We start from the raw sequence: 20075 nt of genomic DNA, 5'->3' as shown, positions 1-20075 counted from the left end.
AAACAAAAACATGCAATGAACCCAACACTGGGGAGATATTCGGCCTCAGGTTCAAACTAGTTGATAAACCATCTCTAGGGGAATTTTATGTGGTCTTCTTCACCCTCCTGCCACAAAAACTGTTCACTATGAACTTGGACTTCTGAGCCTCCTCATGTGTCAAGCTTTGTATGTTGCTGTCCAATGCTCTTGGTGTGGTTCTCTACTTTCACAAGTGCTTTGCGGTCTGCAAAACACTCTCACATCCATTTTTTTCCCTCTGAATCTCAGGCAGCTCAGCAGGTAAACAGAAGAGATAAAGTCGCAGGACCTCAAAGCACAAGCACAGGGTCCCCCACTTTCATGGGATGTCACAGGGAGTCAGCAACGGTGGATCTGGGTCCCCTCATTCCTACTCCACTACTGTTGTTCCCATGCCTCTCTCATTTCACATTAAGCATGTTCTCTCTTCCAAGAGGTCCAGAAAAGAAACTTTCTTCCCTTGGTTTTCAAGGAGACATGGGCTATTTTTACTCACTCAGCATCCCTTCTTTTCTTTGGGGAGCTATCCCTTCTCAATTTTTATTCATTTATTTATTTTTTGTGGTACGCAGGCCTCTCACTGTTGTGGCCTCTCCCGTTGCGGAGCACAGGCTCCGGACGCGCTGGCTCAGCGGCCGCGGCTCACGGGCCCAGCCGCTCCGCGGCATGTGGGATCCTCCCGGACCGGGGCACGAACCCGTGTCCCCTGCATCGGCAGGCGGACTCTCAACCACCGCGCCACCAGGCTAGCCCCCTTCTCAATTTTTGCTAGTCCTGATGTCAACAAGAGACGGGCTCAGAGTCTCCACAGCTGGGCCAGAGCCTCTCTTGCCACACGGCGTATCTTGAATTGGTAACTTACATATGAGAACTAAGAGATTACAGGTTTTCCACTATTCACACAAAAGGGAGAGTTGACTTGTTTCTGTTATTGAGATCCCCGAACATCCCTGGTGCTGTCCTTCTTTAGGCTAGGAATTCATATTTTGCTGAAGTTAGCCGGACTACACTGACCTAACCAATTCAACTCCATTAATGCCCTTAGTTAGCTGCCCTGGGGGAGGAAAAAGCCTTGATTTTAAGTCCCAGAAAACAAACAAATTTTAGCCTCTGGGAAACATGTCCAAACTCATTTTTCTTGCAGGCAGGAAGATACCTTTTAAAATTTGTCTATGTGTGCAAGTTCAGCCTGGCATCCACAGTCAAAGTTTATGCAGGTCCTACAGCATCAACACAAAAGGCCTCACAAATCTTTCAGGGGATGGTAACACTTTTCAGACAGTCACTCGTGGAAGTGCACATAGTCATTAAATATCTTCATTGTGTTGACGAGACAGATCTAAACAGGCTTCTGAGCTTAGATTGACTAGCATCCCAGGAGATCTTAAATAACTACCTTGCCAAGCATTTTCAAAAACACATCCTGCTCTCCAAATTCCATTTGGCTCAAAGGATTGGCACAGAGCCAGCTTCTCTTCCTTTGCTCTTGGAAATTGTCCCCTTCTTCCAAGTGATTGCCCGAAGCCAAAATGAGAACCCAAGAACACATACATTTATTTCCTCCAAACTCAAGCCCTCACTGGGGCCATCACCTCTTCCCGGCCCTCCCTTACGTCACAGCTTACTTCTAGCAAAGGAGACACGATTCATTATTTATTCTACTGCGCACCTTTATATTAAAGTTACTTTCACTTTCAGCTACCTGTCAGCAGGTGAAAGAAACACCATGAGGAATGAAACAGTTGACACTCCCGTTCCATTTCCATGACTAGGACCCATGACTTTAGCCAGGTTACTTATCTTCTCTGGACTTTAGTTCTGCATTCCCAAGTTGAAGAGATTGGAAAGGATGAATGCTAAGATCCCTTCAACCACTAACATTCTGCACTGCATGTCTACGTGCTCCAGAGAGCTGCCACTCTTCTTTGTGATGGCCATGCCTAGCTAGCCTGTGGAAATGAAAATCAGGCAAAACAAAGCAAGCAAAGCATCCCTATCTTGAACCGTAAATTACACGCAATTATTTTGCACAATAACAGAAAAAAACAAACATTTTTTATATTAATGGTGCTGAGAAACATTAAGGCACGTGTCAACTGAAAAAAAAATGCACAACTTAGAAGTTGAGGTTATGCTTTATTTTTCAGACTTGTTAAGGACTGAATCCCTGAAGACAGCCTCTCAGAGAGAGGTAAGGTAGGAGCCAGGATATACAGGAGTTTTTGCAACAAAGACCAGGTAGTTGGAACTTCAAAAGATTACTGTTAATTAAAGAAAAAAACAGACATCTCAAGTCAATGAATTTAGAATTTTTCTTTGTACGGGAAGATGCAAGAGTCTGGGCTCACTGAAATCATTCTTTGATATGCAGCTTAACTATCTAGGGCCTGTATCCTGATTTTCTTTATTCTGAATCCTCTCAGGGTATACAGTGGAGAGCGGTAGGAAGGGGGGGTGGCTGCAGCAGCTGATGGCGTAAAGGTCGCAACATCCTTTGTTTACTGATATGGCAGGAAACATTTTTCATCCACATATGCACTGTGTACCCCTGGTAGTTTTATTCATTAGGACTAAGACAAATATTAAAGATAATAATCCAGGGACTTCCCTGGTGGCACAGTGGTTGAGAATCCGTCTGCCAATGCAGGGGACACAGGTTCGAGCCCTGGTCCGGGAAGATCCCACATGTCGCGGAGCAACTAAGCCCATGCGCCACAACTACTGAGCCTGCGCTCTAGAGCCTGAACTCTGCAACAAGAGAAGCCACCACAATGAGAAGCCCGCTCACAGCAGTGAAGAGTAGACCTCACTCGTCGCAACTAGAGAAAGCCTGCGCGCAGCAACAAAGACCCAACAACAAGGGCCCAATGCAGCCAATAATTAATTAATTAATTTTAAAAAAGATAATAATCCACTGCCATGAGCAAAAGTTGGGAAGGGACAGGAGTAGTATGTGCATATGTGTGTGTGGCGGGGTGGGGGGGGGGGAATAGGAACTACCTCTATCTCACCAAATTATCTCTAAAATACATATATAAATAATTTGAAGACAGTAGGTAACTTGGATATTTTCATCCTTAATTTGAAGTTTTAAAAAATTAATTTTAGTTACTTTGATGCACAGTAATTCCAATTAAGCTAGCAACATGTCAGGTAGCATAGTGGGATCAATGGTGACCCTCAAAAAGATATGCCCACATCCTAACTTCCAGAGCCTGTGAATGTTACCTTATATGGCAAAAAGTGAATGTGACTTTATATGACAAAAGATATGATTAAAGATACTGAAAAGAAAAAAAAAAGGATATTGAAAAGGGTAAGTATAAATCCTAAGGAAGTAGGAGGAAACGAATAAAGATAAGGCAAGAATATGATTAAAGAAGCAAAAAGAATATAAGAAAAACTGGTTCTTTGGAAAGATGAAATAGAAAAAATTGTAAGACTGGCTTAGAAAAAATAGAGACTGTAAAATAAGTAATCAGAAATGAAAGGGTGGAAGTATAGGTAGAATAGAGATCTTTCTTAAGTATAAAACAATAATAATATGAAATGTTATGCCAATAAATTTGAACTCAGAAAAAATTTATAATTTCTTAGAAATTTTAATAAAATCCCAAAATACATAGAAAAAAGTATATGTAGATAGATAGATAGATAGACAGATAGATAGATCACTCAGTATGAGAAAGGATTTTATAATCATGATACTAGGGACAAATGTAAAATGAAAGAGATTAATCAAGTTGAAAAATATAAAACAAAATTTACCCCGTAAGCTAAAGAATTATCCAAAAATGTTTTAAATTTTTTTAAAAACTAGAAAATATTTTCAACAAATATGGCAGACAAATATTAATATAGTAAGTGTTCAAAAAGTTCTTTTTAACACATAAAAAAGTAAACATCCCAGTGAAAAATAGAAAAGATACAGGTATGCATAATTTACAAAAGTAGAAACCAAATGGCCTTTGATTCTTTTTTAAATCCACCCTTGGTTCGCTAGTAAACAAACAAACAAACCGAACCAAACAAAAATACCTGAGAAAAGTTTTGCTCCCAGTCTAACCATAAATTAACAGATAATTTAAGAAATGTATAGACATTGGTATTAAGGTGCACTCTGGTCTAATGCTGGCTGGAGCTTAATTTGACATATTTCTGGATAGCACTTTAAAAATACATAGAAAGCACTTACAAATTTGTACATTCCTTAGATTCAACAATTCTAGTTATATAATTTTTTTTTTTTTTTGCGGTACATGGGCCTGTCACTATTGTGGCCTCTCCCGTTGCGGAGCACAGACTCCGGACACGCAGGCTCAGTGGCCATGGCTCACGGGCCCAGCCGCTCCGCGTCATGTGGGATCTTACCGGACCAGGCCACGAACCCATGTCCCCTGCATCAGCAGGCGGACTCTCAACCACGGCACCACCAGGGAAGCCCTAGTTCTATAATTTGCTCTAGGAAAAAGTCATGGATTTGCATAAAACCTTATTTCTAGGGACATTCATGTTTTTACCAGAGAAAGTTTGGTAACAAACTACATACCTAATGGGAAAAACAAAACTTTCCAACTATTAAAAGTGGTGCTATAATGGCACAAAGGTAGACAAGTAGACCAACAGAACAAAAAAAGAGAGTCCACACACAGATTCATGCAGACACAGCCACAATATTTACAAAAGAGGCATCTGTTCAGTGGGGGAAAGGGTCACCTTGTCAATGAATGTTGTTAGAGCAGTTGAATATTTGTATGGAAAAATGAACTTTGACCTCTAGCTCACACCATAGACAAAAATTAGTTTCTAGGGGATCTTAGCTCTAAATGTAAAGGTAAAACTATCAAGCTTTCAGAAGAAAACGTAAACAAATGGCTTCATGAGCTTCTGGTAAGTAAAACTTTCTTAATCAGGATACCAAAAGCTTTAACCACGAAAGAAAAAGAGTTGATAAATTGAACTTTATTACAGTAAAAAACTTCTATTCATCAAAAAGCATCACTTCACGAAAATAGCATTTCACAGAAGAGGATACCCAACAGCTGGTAAGCATATGAATGATGCTCAATATCATTACTCATCAGGTACATACACATTAAAACCATAGTGATACCAGCAAATACCCACCAGAATGGCCAAATTGAAAAGACCAAGAATGCTCACTGTCAGTGAGGATATGGAAGAAATGGACTCTCATACACCCCTGGTGGGAGTATCAATTGCTTCAAGCTTGGGAAAATAATTTGGCTACCAAAACTAAACATACACCTACCCCATGATGCATGCCTGGGTACTCAAGAGAAATGAAAACATATGGCCACAAAGAGACTTATACAAGAATGTTCACAGCCACTTTATTAATAATAGCTACCCAGTGGAAGTAACCCAAGTGTCTGTCCACAGGAGAATGGATAATTATGGTGTATTTATATAGCAAAATACCATGTAGCAACAACAAAAAGAATGAACCATTGATAAGTGGATGAATCTTTTAATAAAATTATGTTGAATGAAAAGAGGCAGATCCAAAAGAGTAATTGTTACAAAAGTATTCCATTTATGCAAAGTTCAAGAAGGGGCAAGAATAATCTATGGTGATAAAAGTCAGAATAGAGGTACTTGAGGGGAAATATTGGAAAGGAAGGGGCCCATGGAAACCTGTGTGCTGATGGAACATTCTACATACTGATTACTATGTAGAGGCTAATAGATGACAAATATGTCAACATTTATTGAGATGTACGCTTAAAATACATACAGTTTTCTGTATGTAAATTGTATCTTAAAAACTTTTTAAGAGAAGTTGTAAAAGAAGAATTAATGGTATGGGGACTGTGAACATTATATTAAGTAAAAACAAGTTTTATTCATTAATTTATCCATTCAACAAACATTTATTGGGCATCTACTAAATGCCAATCATTGACCAAGGACACAGAGAATAATAGTGAATAAAATAGAAAATGTCTCTGTCTCAGGCAGCTTACTTTCTAGTGTGGAGTTTGTTGAACAATAAATATATGTATGATCTCACTCATATGTGGAATCTTAAGAAGAAAATTGAACTTACAGCTACAGAAAACGATTGGTAGTTGCTAGAGATGGAGGAGGGGGAGCAAATTGGGTGAAGGTGATTAAAAGGTACAAATTTCCAGTTGTAAGCTAAATAATTCCTGGGGATTATAATGAACAGCATAGTGACTATAGTTAACAAAACTATATTGTATATTTGAAAGATGCTAAAAGAGTAGATCTTAAAAGTTCTCATCACACACACACACACAAATATAACTATGTGTGGTAATGGATGTTAACTAGACACAGTAATCATTTTGCAATGTATACATGTATCAAATCATTATGGTGTACACCTAAAACGAATACAATGTTACACATCAGTTATATCTCAATAGAAAGATCAAAGTTTGCATCACAAACACGTTGAGTTAAAGGGCGTTACATATCAATAAAAATAGAAAAGAAAGCTATTTGATACTGAGTGTTAGAATAGTTAACTGAATCTGAAGAAAATTTCAATCTGTTCCATTCTCGCCTTGTCGTGTACACATCTCACGTGCAGTTAACATTTTCTGAACGAGTGAAAGCATGATTATCACTGTATAAAGTCTATACTTTTGCAGATAATAAAGATAAAACTGTTTTCTGTCAAAACCCCAAAGTTATACAATATATTGGCTACGTTACAAAGAAATGTTTTTAAAAATTGATGTTATTATAATTAGTCAATTATTTGAAATGCTCATTGCATATCTCTTTAAATTTATTTTTAAAAATGAATTAGTCCACAGCAAAAAAAAAAAAAAGAGTCCATGGAGTTCAGTGCATTATTGTAGTGTGTGTGCACGTGTGTGTGTATATACCTATTTTGCCAATGAATGTTTCAAATAAGCATAGAATAAAAGACTGGAAAATTTTAACAGTGGTATCTGTTTTGGAGATTACAAGTAATTTTTATTACCTTATCGTTGCTTTTATCATTTTCTACAGTGACCGTATATTCCTTTCATAATCAGAACAAAAATGTCATTGACAAAACTCTGAATGTAAGCACCTTGGCTCTAGCTGTTTCTCAGCAGGGAGCAAGCCACAGTATGTTCCCTGAGAACTTGTAGCTTCTAAGTTTTGACAGCTGTGTAACACTCGGAGCAGCTACATAAGAACCTGAATGAACCTCTTTAAGGCAATTGGTGTGGAAGTTATATTAAGAAAAGAAGGAGGACAAAAAGGCGGCCAGGAAAAACTTTTTAATTGGCATCGTGAAATGGTTTCTGCAGGGTTATTTGCTAAGCCAGGATTTTACATTGAATGTGAGGTCAAAGTCGTTAAATCAGAGTCTGGAAAGAATATGAATTGCAGTGGAGTGTTTGTCCAACCTGCTAAATCATACCCTTGCTTCTGTCATTGACTTGTAGAATAGCCTTAGGAAAATTTATACAACTTGACTTCTCATTTATGAAACAGGAAGAATAATCTCCAGATTAGAGGTCCACTGCAGTTTCCCACTTGGCTGTCACAGACCTAAACTGTATTTCTACCCCCAAAAGATCCACGGTGGGGCATGCACCCAGGTCCCCAACTGACCACTGTTTATTGCTTAAATCCTTCCATGTACCATATTAGAGATCACAGAACTCTATGCTAAGGAAAAGTTATTATGTGCAAATATGTTTGAAATGGAATTTAGGTTATTTAGAAATCCGTAATCTGTGGTTAATCTGGTCACTTAATATAGAACAATTAAGTGAGAAATGTATCCCAATTAATAAAGACATTCAGCTATGTGAATTCACTTCACATTGCAAACCCTTTCTGTCAGAGCAAGTCATGTGTTCTAGAAAAGTATACCAGATAACACATTAATTGTAAAAAATGTATAGACACACACACACACACACATATATATATATACTGTAATAGTTAATTTTATGTGTCAACTTGAGTAGGTCACAGGAGGCCCAGATATTTGGTCAAACATGATTCTGAGTGTGTCTATGGTGGTGTTTCTGGATAAGATTAACATTTGAATCTATAGACTGAGTAAAGCAGATTGCCTTCCCTAATATGGGTGGGTCTCATCTAAACAGTTGAAGGCCTTAATAGACCAAAAAGGCTGACTGTCCCCCAAGTAAGAAAGAATTCTTCCTGCTTCCTTCAAACTGAGAGATTGGCTTTTTTTCCTTCCTCCAGACTCTAAATGAAATATCTACTATTCCTAAGTCTCAAGCTTACTGTTTTTGGACTGGACTACACCATCTTCAATCCTGGTTCTTAGACTTTTGGACTTAAGCAAGAATTAAGCCACTGGCTCTCCTGAGTCTCCAGCTTGCTAACTCACTCTGCAGACCTTGGGAATTGCCAGCCTCCATAAATGTGTGGGCCAATTTCTGTATCTATCTATCTATCTATCTCTATAGAGAGAGGGGGTAAGGGAGAATCTTGAATAATACAAGGTGAAAGACTTGTGTACTGAAACTACAAAATGTTGCTGAAAAAATTAAAGAAGACACCAGTAAATGCAAAGACATCCCGTGTTCATGAATTGGAAGACTTAATAGTATTGTCAATACTACCGAATGTGATCTATATTCAATGTAAGCCCTCTCAAAATCTTAATGGTGTTTTTTGCAGAAATAGAAATATCCATCCTAAAATTCATATGAAATTTCAACTGACACTGAATAGCCAAAACAACTGTGAAAAAAAAAAAAAACAAAGTTGGAGAGCTCACATTTTCTGATTTCAAAACTTATTATAAAGCTACAGTAATCAAAGCAGTGTTGTTCTTTCATAAAGAAAGACTATAAACCAAAGGAATAGAATAAAGAGTCCAGAAACAAACCCTCATATATGAGATCAAGTAATTTCTGATAAGGGTGTCAGAATTATTAAATGGGGAAAGGACCATTCTTTCAACAAATGGTGTTGGGGAAATGGTATATATATATACATATATATATGCAAAAACAGAAGTTGAACCCTTACCTTACACCATATAAAAAAACAACCCAGAATGGGTTAAAGATCTAAATGTAAAACCTAGAACTATACAACTTTTTGAAGAAAATATAGAGGGAGAGATTCATGATATTGGGTTTGGCAATGATTTCACAAACATGACACCAAAAGCATAGACAAGAAAAAATAAATGAATTTGACTTCATCAAAATAAAAACCTTTTGGGGCTTCCCTGGTGGTGCAGTGGTTGAGAGTCTGCCTGCCGATGCAGGGGACACGGGTTCGTGCCCCGGTCCGGGAAGATCCCATATGCCACGGAGCAGCTGGGCCTGTGAGCCATGGCCACTGAGCCTGCGCGTCCAGAGCCTGTGCTCCGCAATGGGAGAGGCCACAGCAGTGAGAGGCCTGCATACCGCAATAAAATAAAATTAAATTAAATTAAAAAACCTTTTGTTCATCAAAAGACACTGTCAACAGAATGAAAAGGAAACCAACCCATGGAAAGGAAGAAGATATTTGCAAATCATATATCTGATAAGGGATTAATACCCAGAATATGTAAAGAACTCCTACAGTATAACAACAACAACAAAAAAAGTCCTATCAAAAAATGGGCAAAAGGGAGATCAGCTAGGTGGTTTGTGACCACCTAGAGGGTTGGGATAGGGAGGATGGGAGGGAGGGAGATGCAAGAGGGAAGAGATATGGGAACATATGTATATGTATAACTGATTCACTTTGTTATAAAGCAGAAACTAACACACCATTGTAAAGCAATTATACTCCAATAAAGATGTTAAAAAAAAATGGGCAAAAGACTTGAATGAGCATTTCTCCAAAGAAGATATACAGATTGCCAATAAGATCCTGAAAACATTCTCAACATCTCTAATCACAGGGAAATAGAAATAAAAATCACAATGAGATATTAATTTGCACCCATGAAGATAACTATTATCAAAAAAACAAAACAGAACAGAAAATAACAGGTGTTGATAAGGATGTCAAGAATTGGAACACACGTGCTACTGGTAAAAGTGTAAAATGGTACAATCCTTATGGAAAACAGTTTGATTGTTCCTCAAGACATAAAAATAGATTTACCATGTAATCCAGAAATTTCATTCCTAGGTATACACTGAAAAGAATTTAAAGCAGGGACTTGAACAGATATTCACTTGAACAGATTGTACATCCATGTTCATAGCAGCATTTTTCATAATAGCCAGAAGGTGGAAGAAACGCAAGTACCGTTCAGTGGGTAAATGGGTAAACAAAATGTGGTGTCTATACACAATGGAATATTATTCAACCATTAGAAAATAATGAAATTCTTACACATGCTACAACATGAATAAACCTTGAAGACATTATGTTAAGTGAAATAAGCCACTCACAAAAGGACAAATACTTTGTAACTACTCTTACGTGAGGTACCTAGAGTTGTCAAATTCATAGAGACAGAAAGTAAAATAGTGATTGCCAGTGCCTGGGGGAAGTGGAGAAAAGGGCATTATTTATCATGTGTGTAATTTCAGTTTGGGACGATGATAAAAGTTCTGGAGGTGGATAGTGGTGATGGTTGCATAATTATGTGAATATACTTGATGCCACTGAGTTGAATACTCAAAAACAACTAAAATGTTAAATTTTATGATTTGTTTATTTGTCCACAATAAAAACTAATCTTGAAAAAAGGGCAAAAATTTCGTTAGGGGAAACTTCTGTGAGAGAGAATGGGGAGGGAACTAGAGGATGGATTTGAGAGATCCATCAGACCAGGAAGCAAGTCTGACTCTAAGGAAAGGAGAAAGGGAAGGAAGATTGAATGAAAGCATCCTAGACCTCGGTTCAGTTTAAAGAGGTTTTGACAAGTCCATCAGCCAATATCCACCATCACAGGAGTCCTCATTTTCTCCCAGAAACGGGCATGCTTTAGTGTCATCAGCATATGGGGTATTGGCTAAGGAAGCAGCTCTAGGAAGTGTCAGTGGGTTTCAGCCTGCAGCCACTGAGGCCCTTGGCCGATTACACTCTATAGTCGGAGGTCAGCAAGACGTACTATCATGACCACCGCAAAGGCTTTGCATGATCTGCCACCACCATTGCCTCTTGCCTCCTTAGCCTCCTTCCCTTTGCATCATATGCTCCAGCCACACTGGCCTTGCCAGTCCTTGGAGACACTGGGCATGTTCCTACTGGAGAACTTCTGCACATGTTACTGGGCCTAAATGCTCATCTCCTGAGTTTCCACGTGATTTGTTTCTTCACTTCCTTCAGATCTTTACCCAAACATCACTTTCCCAGTGAAGCCTGCCCTGGCCACACTATCGAAAATTTCAACACCCCTTCACCATCCCTCATACGTATACACAGACTTTCTGTCCCTCCTCTCTTCTTTTTTTCTTTGTCACTATAAAACATAATATACTCATTTATTTATATTGTTTGTTTCCTATCTCTCCTACTAGAATGTAAATTTCATGTCAACAGGAGCAGTGACTTGATTGGTTATTGTTGTTTATTCAGCAAGTAGAATAGTACACAGAATATATTAAGCATTCAATAAGTATAACACAACACTGAACACACAGAAGAAAAAAGATTGAAAATACTAATACATTTATTGCTGATGTGCAAATGAGTCACTACAAGAAATCCAGAGGGACATCTTCTTGGCAACATTTTGTTTGCAGTTAGTCCAAACTTCCATGTATACTTCGAAGGACGAGACTTCGTGAAAAATCTATAATTCAAACATTTCTCAAGTTCAGAAAGGTTTTTCATGACAAAAACCAAGGAAGCTTTTAAAGATAACAATGATAAGACAAAAGGGTCATGGTCAAGGGGCCCCCAGACCAGCACGAGTGACTCCTTTTGGTTAAGAATGGGATAATTTAAAAAAAAAAAAAAAGAATGGGATAATTTGTGCGTCAAAAAAGTTACTGAAAGCAATTGATTTAAACACACTGAACGTATTTTTTAAATACTCATAGTTCTTAATGATGAAAAGGAGAAAAAGAGAAAGTTAAACAGGGCAACATCAAAAACAAAAACCTGACCCTTGAGACACAAGTAGGAAAACTAGGGCATACACTTCTTATTGCAAAGCTCGGCAAATAAAATACATGGATTCATCACTTATCCTAATTTCAGGATAACCAAATTCCTTTAGTTGATAAGGAAACATCTTTCTTTTCAAAAAAACGCCAAACTAACATATGAGGAAGTATAATACTTTTTTAAATCATCATTTTGCAACCCCTAGTGAAATATTTGATTCAGTCAAACATCATCAGTGGGTGAAACAGATTAGAGGAGAATACTTCAAGAGAAGAGGAAAATAGATTAAGCCAATGGGACAAAATCACAATAATTATTTAATATACATAATGATGTATGTGGCTTATTATTCTCTGCATTTTGCATGTGTTTGAAGAATTTCATAAAATCATTAAAGAGAATGGTTTACCCTAATTAATTCTGATGAATGAGAGTTTACTATAAGTTACAATTAAATCTTCCACTTAACCAACTTAGGCTGCAATATCCCAAAATATTAATTCATTTAAGTAGAGGAAAAAATATAGCATTATAATATTTAACCTTAAAATATATATTTGGAAGGTATGATATCCATTCATTCAACCTAACTTTTATTGGAACCTTATTATTAATCAATTATAGTTCTAGATGCTAAGAATGTAGTGATGAACAAGTCCCTTTTCTCTTGGAGTCTATGTACTAGTAAGACTGAGAGAGAGAAATAAATGAAAATACTAATCACAGAGTAATAAGTACCTTGAAGAAGGTAAAGTGAGGAAAGAAGATAGAGGGACAGAAGGACAGCAGAAGTAGAGGATATTTGAGATAAGGTGGATGGAAAAGAAATTTGTAAAGAGGTGATACTTGAGCTTAAATCAAAATGGTATTAGGAGCATATCTTATGTAGATCTAGGCAGCGAAGCTGGTTGCGATGGGGGGAGAGTAAGTGTAAACTCCCTGAATTGTAAAAGAACTAGATGTATAAGAAGGACACTATAATTAAAGAGAAGGAAGAGTGGGGAAGAGGGGTAGGGAACAAAGCATGTGGAGCCTTGTGAGCCATGGTAAGGAATTTAGATTTTATTCTAAATATGATGAAAAACTATTGAAGAATATGAAGCAGAAGAATGATGTAGTTTGATTTAATATTTTAAAATATATACCTTGATAGACTTAGAATTTGTACATCTGAGTTCATAGCAAGATTGGCCTAGGGCTTCCCTGGTGGCGCAGTGGTTGAGAGTCCGCCTGCCGATGCAGGGGACACGGGTTCGTGCCCGGGTCCGGGAAGATCCCACATGCCGCAGAGCGGCTGGGCCCGTGAGCCATGGCCGCTGGGCCTGCGCATCCGGAGCCTGTGCTCCGCGACAGGAGAGGCCACAACAGTGAGAGGCCCGCGTACCGCAAAAAAAAAAAAGACTGACCTAAAACTTCCTTTTCTCCTTGAATGATTTTGGTGTCAAAGTTGTATTAGTGTAATAAAATAAAGAAGAGAACATTCCTTCAGTTTTTATTCTCCAGAACATTTTATATAAGACTAGAATTATCTACTCCATGAATAATTTATAAATATTGCCTATAAAACTATCTGATCCTGATATTACTTTATGCACAGACTTATGTTCAATTTATTTAGTAGCTATATAATCTCCTTCTGTTTCCCAGTTGCTTAGTTGAATTTGGTAAGTTATATTGTTCTAAGAATGTACATTTTTTCAGTTCTAAAATATATTTACATAGCCTTACATTTCTAAGATGGAGTAAAAGGGACTAGATTTACCTCCCGACTGAAACAACTGTTAATTGTTGGGAAAAATATATAAAACAAGGTTTTGAACACATTTGGACATCAGGCAACAAAGAACAGTGACCCCCTGAGAGACGAGAGACAAATAAGATGAGCGCTGTAACTGACTAGTTTATGCTCTTGGAAGAATTTCCAGGCTGCAGCACAGGGTGGGGAATCTCGGACAGACCTTGGAAGGCTCCCAGAAGTTAGAAGGTGGAAGACAGAGTCCAAGGTGGCTAGAGTTCATGGGCAGAGTACCAGAGAGGAGGGAACAGTCACAGGGGAACCCCAGCAGAGTAAAAATCAGCATAAACACGTGAGAAAACTACCCAAGGCTGAGGACAGAATGGCCTGAAAGGATTAAAGGGAACAGTACACAGAGCTCCCTTGAGGCTCAAATAGTGCGTGTTCCTAAGATCCAGTCAGGAAAACCTCATAATTCACGGGGCTTTAAGTAGAGCACTCGGAAAAATCTTGCTTCCATAGTGGAAAATAACTAGCTCCAGATTAAACACCACTCTGGTCCTACCTAATAAATCTTAAAAGCAAGAACCAAAGAATCAAACTGTGTCCTTGTAACTTAACTGTGTACCAGAATAAAGCTCAAGAATTTTTATAGGAATACAAATATATCCAGCATGAAATGAGGTAAAATCACAGTGTTTGGTTTCCTATCAAAATTGACTAAGGAGGCAAAGAAACAGGAAAACATGACCCATGTTGAGGCGTCAACTAAACCAACACAGAATTGATACAAATGTTAGGATTAGCAGACAAGGACAGGAGAACAGCCATTATAATAGTTTTCCATATGTTCAAAGAATTAGAGGAAAGAATGCACACGTTAAGTAGAGATGCAGAAGACAATAAAAAAGATCTAAGTCAATGGAGCCATAAAATGGTATTTCGTGAAGGTCAATAAAAGTGATAAACCTCAAATGCACTGATTTTCATCTGGGGGTGATCTAGCCCTCTGAGGGATACTTGGCAATGTCTGGAGATATTACACAACAAAAAAACTCTGGGAAAACAGTGTCTGAATTTGAAGTATTAAGATTCTGATGGTGGGTAATTTCAGGTATTCAGGAGAACTGGGGTGGAGGATTGAAGTTCATTTCTAGAAGCTTCTGCTCTGCCTTTGAGCCCCATCCCCACAATATACCATATAGGCTAGTGGTCTTCAGAAATTTTTTAAATGGACTCCATGAAAGAATTTTAAAGAACTATGTATCCCCTTGTTCATTTCTAAGTTGATATCTAAATTTTCCATCATGAAGTTAAATACTTGTAGAGGATATAATTTCTGACTTACTGTAAATTTTGACATTTTAAACTAAAACCATTACATCATTCTTAAATGTATCTGGTGGGCTCCAAATACCCTAAATATTTGCTGCTCACCAACATCCATTTAAAAATACGTGAACAAGCTCTTCTTTCACAGGAAAAAAAAAAAAAAAAAAAAAGAAGGGATAATAGAGCTATGCAGCTGCCCGCATGCATTATCCTACAAGAGAAGGGAAGAACACTCCCTAAGGCAAGGTTATTTCTGCCTCAGTTCCAGAGAGCAGCTCACTTCCGCTATTTCAGCAGGCCAGGCTGTCCCTGCCTGTGGCCCTGTACATGGGACTGTTACCCAAAGCCACTGGGGCAATGTTGCCACCCCCAGTGAGCTGGGAATGTGGAACCGAGAGGGCAGAGCATGAAGCCAAAGAGTATTACTCTTTTTTTTTTTTTTTTGTGGTACGCGGGCCTCTCACTGTTGTGGCCTCTTCCGTTGCGGAGCACAGGCTCCGGACGCGCAGGCTCAGCGGCCATGGCTCACGGGTCCAGCCACTCCGCGGCATGTGGGATCTTCCCGGACCGGGGCACGAACCCGTGTTCCCTGCATCGACAGGTGGACTCTCAACCACTGCGCCACCAGGGGAGCCCAAAGAGTATTATTCTTGAGCTTTAAAGTCTTATGGAATTTGCTCTGCTAGGTTTTGGACTTTCTTGGGACATGTGGCTCCCTTTTCCTTGCTGATTTTTCCCTTTGGGAATGGGAATGTTTATCCTATGCCTGTCCCACTATTGCATTCCGGAAGCAGATAACTTGTCTGGTTTCACAGATTCATAGGTGGAATTTTGTTTCAGTGTGACTCTTACGGTGAATCTCCCCGACACTGATTTAGATGATATTTGCATGAGAATTGTGACTAAAGAGTTGATGCTGGAATGAGTTGAGACTTTTGGGATGTCAGTATAGGAGGGAATGTATTTCGCATGTGAGAAGGACATAAATTTGGGGAGCCAGAGGGCAGGATGTTACGGCTGAATTGTGTCTCTCTCAAAATTCATATGTTGAAACTCTAACTCCCAGGACCTAAGAGTGTGACGGTATTTGGAGACAGGGCCTTTAAAGAGGTGACTAAGTTACAATAAGGCCGATAGAGTGGGTCCTGATCCAATCTGACTGGTGTCCTTGTAAGAATAGGAATTTGTACACAGAGAGACACCAGAGGGGGTGGTGTGTATACAGACAAAAGACTATGTGCAGGCACAGTAAAAGCAGGACAATCTGCAACTCAAGGAGGGAGGTCTCAGAAGAAACCAACCTGCCAACACTCTATATAAAAATGTGTTAATTCTCCCCAAAATTGGTCCATGAGCTTAATGCAATTCCAACTTTTGGGACAGCTGAAAAGCTGATTCTAAAATAGAATTTAACTCTAAACAATTAAGAAAATCCAAGAGCTCTTGAAGACAACATTATTTGATAACATACTGTTGGACTTATTATAAAGCCACATAAAATAAGCCTGTGGTATTGGTAAAAGAAAGACATATAGACTGATGGAACAGAAGAGAGAACCCAGTAACGGACCAACATATACATGGATCCTTGGTTTATGACAGAGATGGCACTTCAGAGCAGTGGGGGAAAGATGGTGTTTCTAATAGATGGTGCTGTGTCAATTTGACATCCGTAGACCTGGCTTTTACTAAATCTATCTCTACCTGTTATAGGCCTATTCAGATTTTCTATTTCCTCTTGGGTTAGTTTCAGTAGTTTGTGTCTTTCTAGGAATTTTCCTTTCATTTAGGCTAATTTGTCATGATACTTTTGTTCACAGAATTCCTTTATATTCTTTTTTATTCCTGTAAGGAACAACACATAAATTTAAATACTTGTAGAGGATATAATTTTTATTTCTGCAAGTAGTAACTTGAGTCTTTTCTCTTTTTTTCTTGCTCAGGACAGCTAAAAGATCATCAACTTTGTTGTTCTTTTTTAAAAAAAACAGCTTTTGTTTCATTGACTTTATTGCTTTTCTATTCCCTAGTTCATTTCTTTTCATTCTAATTTATAGTATTTCCTTTCATGTACCTATTCTGAATTTAGTTTTCAAAACTTAACAAATTTTAGCAATGTTTTTTAGTTTTCAATGCACAAGTCTTTTACATCCTTTGTTAAGTTTATTCCAGTATTTTGCCTTTTTTGATGCTATAGTAAATGGCATTGGTTTTTTAAATTTCCTTTTTAAGTCAGTCTTGTTAGTTTACAGAAATGCAACTGACTATGTGTTGATTTTTTTATCCTGCAACTTTGTAGAAAATGTTTATTAATTGTAACAGGTTTTTTTGTGGAATCTTCAGAGTTTTCTACACATATGATCATGTCACCTGTAAACAGAAATAATTTTGCTTCTTTTCCAATTTGAATGCTTTTTATTACTTGTTCTTGTCTAATTACTCTTGCTAGAGCTTTCAGTACTGTGTTTAACGGTAGTGGTGAGTGAGAATTTTTGCCTTGTTCTTGATATTAGAGGAAAGCTTTTATTCTTTCACTGTTGAGTATCATGTTATCTGTGGGCTTTGTATTATGTTGTGGTAGTTTCCTTCCATTCCTAGTTTATTGAGCATTTTTATCATGTGTTAACTTTTGTCAGATTCTCTTTCTTCAGCAATTGAGATGATCGTGTGGTTTTTGTCTTTCATTCTGTTTTATCAGTCAATGTAGTGTATTACATTGATTGATTTTTGTGTGTTGAACCATCCTTGAATTTCAGGTGTAAATCCTACTTGATCATGGTGCATGGTCTTTTTAATGCACTGTTGAATTCAGTTTGCTAATGTTTTGTTGAGAATTTTTCCATCTATATTTATTATAGATATTAGTCTCTAGTTTTCTTTTCTTGTAATATCTTTGTCTGACTTTGGTATCAGAATATTACTGGCTTCATAAAATGGGTTTGGAAATGTTCCCCCTCTTTAATTCTTTGGAAGAGTTTGAGAAGAATTGGTATTAATTCTCTAAGTATTTGGTAGAATACTTCTCCAGTGAAATCATTGTGTCCTGGGCTTTTCTTTGTTGAGAAGTTTTTGACTATTACTTCAAAAACAACCAGTTAAACAAGGAGGCTGTTAAACTGAGCTATCTAATACCTTAGGAGCCTGAATAAGCAAACCAAAATCTAAGTTTGTATATGCCTCAAGATTAAGAAATTGAAACCTAAGGACAACCAAATCACAAACAGCCAACCACACTTTTCCAAATAAGGCAAACACTGAAGCTATAGCCTGTCAAATAATTTCCTTGCTTTGCTTCTGCCTTTTCTCCATAAAAGTCTTTCCTTAGCTCTTATTGGTGGAATACTTCTAACCAGTTCCAGCTTGGTGCTGCCTGGTTCAAACTGATTTTTGAACATACAAACTCTTAAAAATTTTAAGGGACTTCCCTGGTGGTCCAGAGGATAAGATTCTGTGCTCCCAATGCAGGAGGCCCGGGTTCTATACCTGGTTGGGGAACTAAACCCCACATGCCACAACTAGGAGTTCGCATGCTGCAACTGAAGATCCCACATACCACAACTAAAGATCCCACATGCCACAACTAAGACCCTGAGCAGCCCAATAATTATTTTTAATTTTAATATGCTTCAGTTTATCTTTTAACAGTGTTTAACCGATTTACATTTAGTGTGTGACTGATAAAGGAGGATTTATGTCTACCATTTTGCTATTTGTTTTCTACATGCCTTATGTCTTTTTTTGTTTGCTTCTTTGTTTTTTTTATTTTATTTATTTATTTTTCTCAACTTTACTGGAGTATAAATGCTTTACAATGTTGTGTTAGCTTCTGCTGTAAAACAAAGTGAATCAGCTATATGTATACATATATCCCCTATCCCCTCCCTCTTGAGCCTCCCTCCTACACTCCCTATCCCATCTCTCTAGGTCATCACAAAGCACTGAGCTGATCTCCCTGTGCCAGCAGCCACTTCACACTAGCCATCCATTTTACATTTGGTAGTGTATATATGTCAATGCTAATCTCTCCCTTCACCCCAGTTTCCCTTCCCCCCCATGCCCTCAAGTCCGTTCTCTACATCTGTATCTTTATTCCTGCCCTGCCACTAGGTGCATCAGTACCGCTTTTTAAAATTATGCATATATGTGTTAGCATATGTTATTTGTTTTTCTCTTTCTGACTTACTTCACTCTGTAGACAGATTCTAGGTCCATCCACCTCACTACAACTAACTCAGTTTCTTTCCTTTTTACGGCTGAGTAATATTCCATTGTATATATGTGCCACATCTTCTTTATCCATTCACAAATTGATGGACATTTAGGTTGCTTCCATGTCCTGGTTATTGTAAATAGTGCTGCAATGAACATTGTGGTACATGTATCTTTTTGAATTATGGTTTTCTCAGGGTATATGCACAGTATTGGAATTGCTGGGTCATATGGTAGTTCTATATTTAGTTTTTTTAGGAACCTCCATACTGTTCTCCATAGTGGCTGTATCAATTTACATTCCCACCAACAGTGTAAGAGCGTTCCTTTTTCTCCACACCCTCTCCAGCATTTATTGTTTGTAGATTTTTTGATGATGACCATTCTGATCGGTGTGAGGTGATACCTCACTGTGGTTTTGATTTATATTGCTCTAATGGTTAGTGATGTTGAGCATCTTTTCATGTATTTGTTGGCCATCTGTATGTCTTCTTTGGAGAAATGTCTATTAAGGTCTTCCACCCATTTTTGGATTGGGTTGTTTGTGTTTTTGTTGATATTGAGCTGCTTGTATATTTTGGAGATTAATCCTTTGTCAGTTGCTTCATTTGCAAATATTTTCTCCCATTCTGAGGGTTGTATTTTTGTCTTGTTTATGGTTGCCTTTGCTGTGCAAAAGCTTTTAAGTTTCATTAGGTCCCATTTGTTTCTCTTTGTTTTTATTTCCCTTACTCTAGGA

Source organism: Phocoena phocoena, chromosome 6 (genome assembly GCF_963924675.1).
Source record: "Phocoena phocoena chromosome 6, mPhoPho1.1, whole genome shotgun sequence".
Classification (NCBI taxonomy): domain Eukaryota; kingdom Metazoa; phylum Chordata; class Mammalia; order Artiodactyla; family Phocoenidae; genus Phocoena; species Phocoena phocoena.
Note: the sequence above shows the minus strand (reverse complement) of the source record.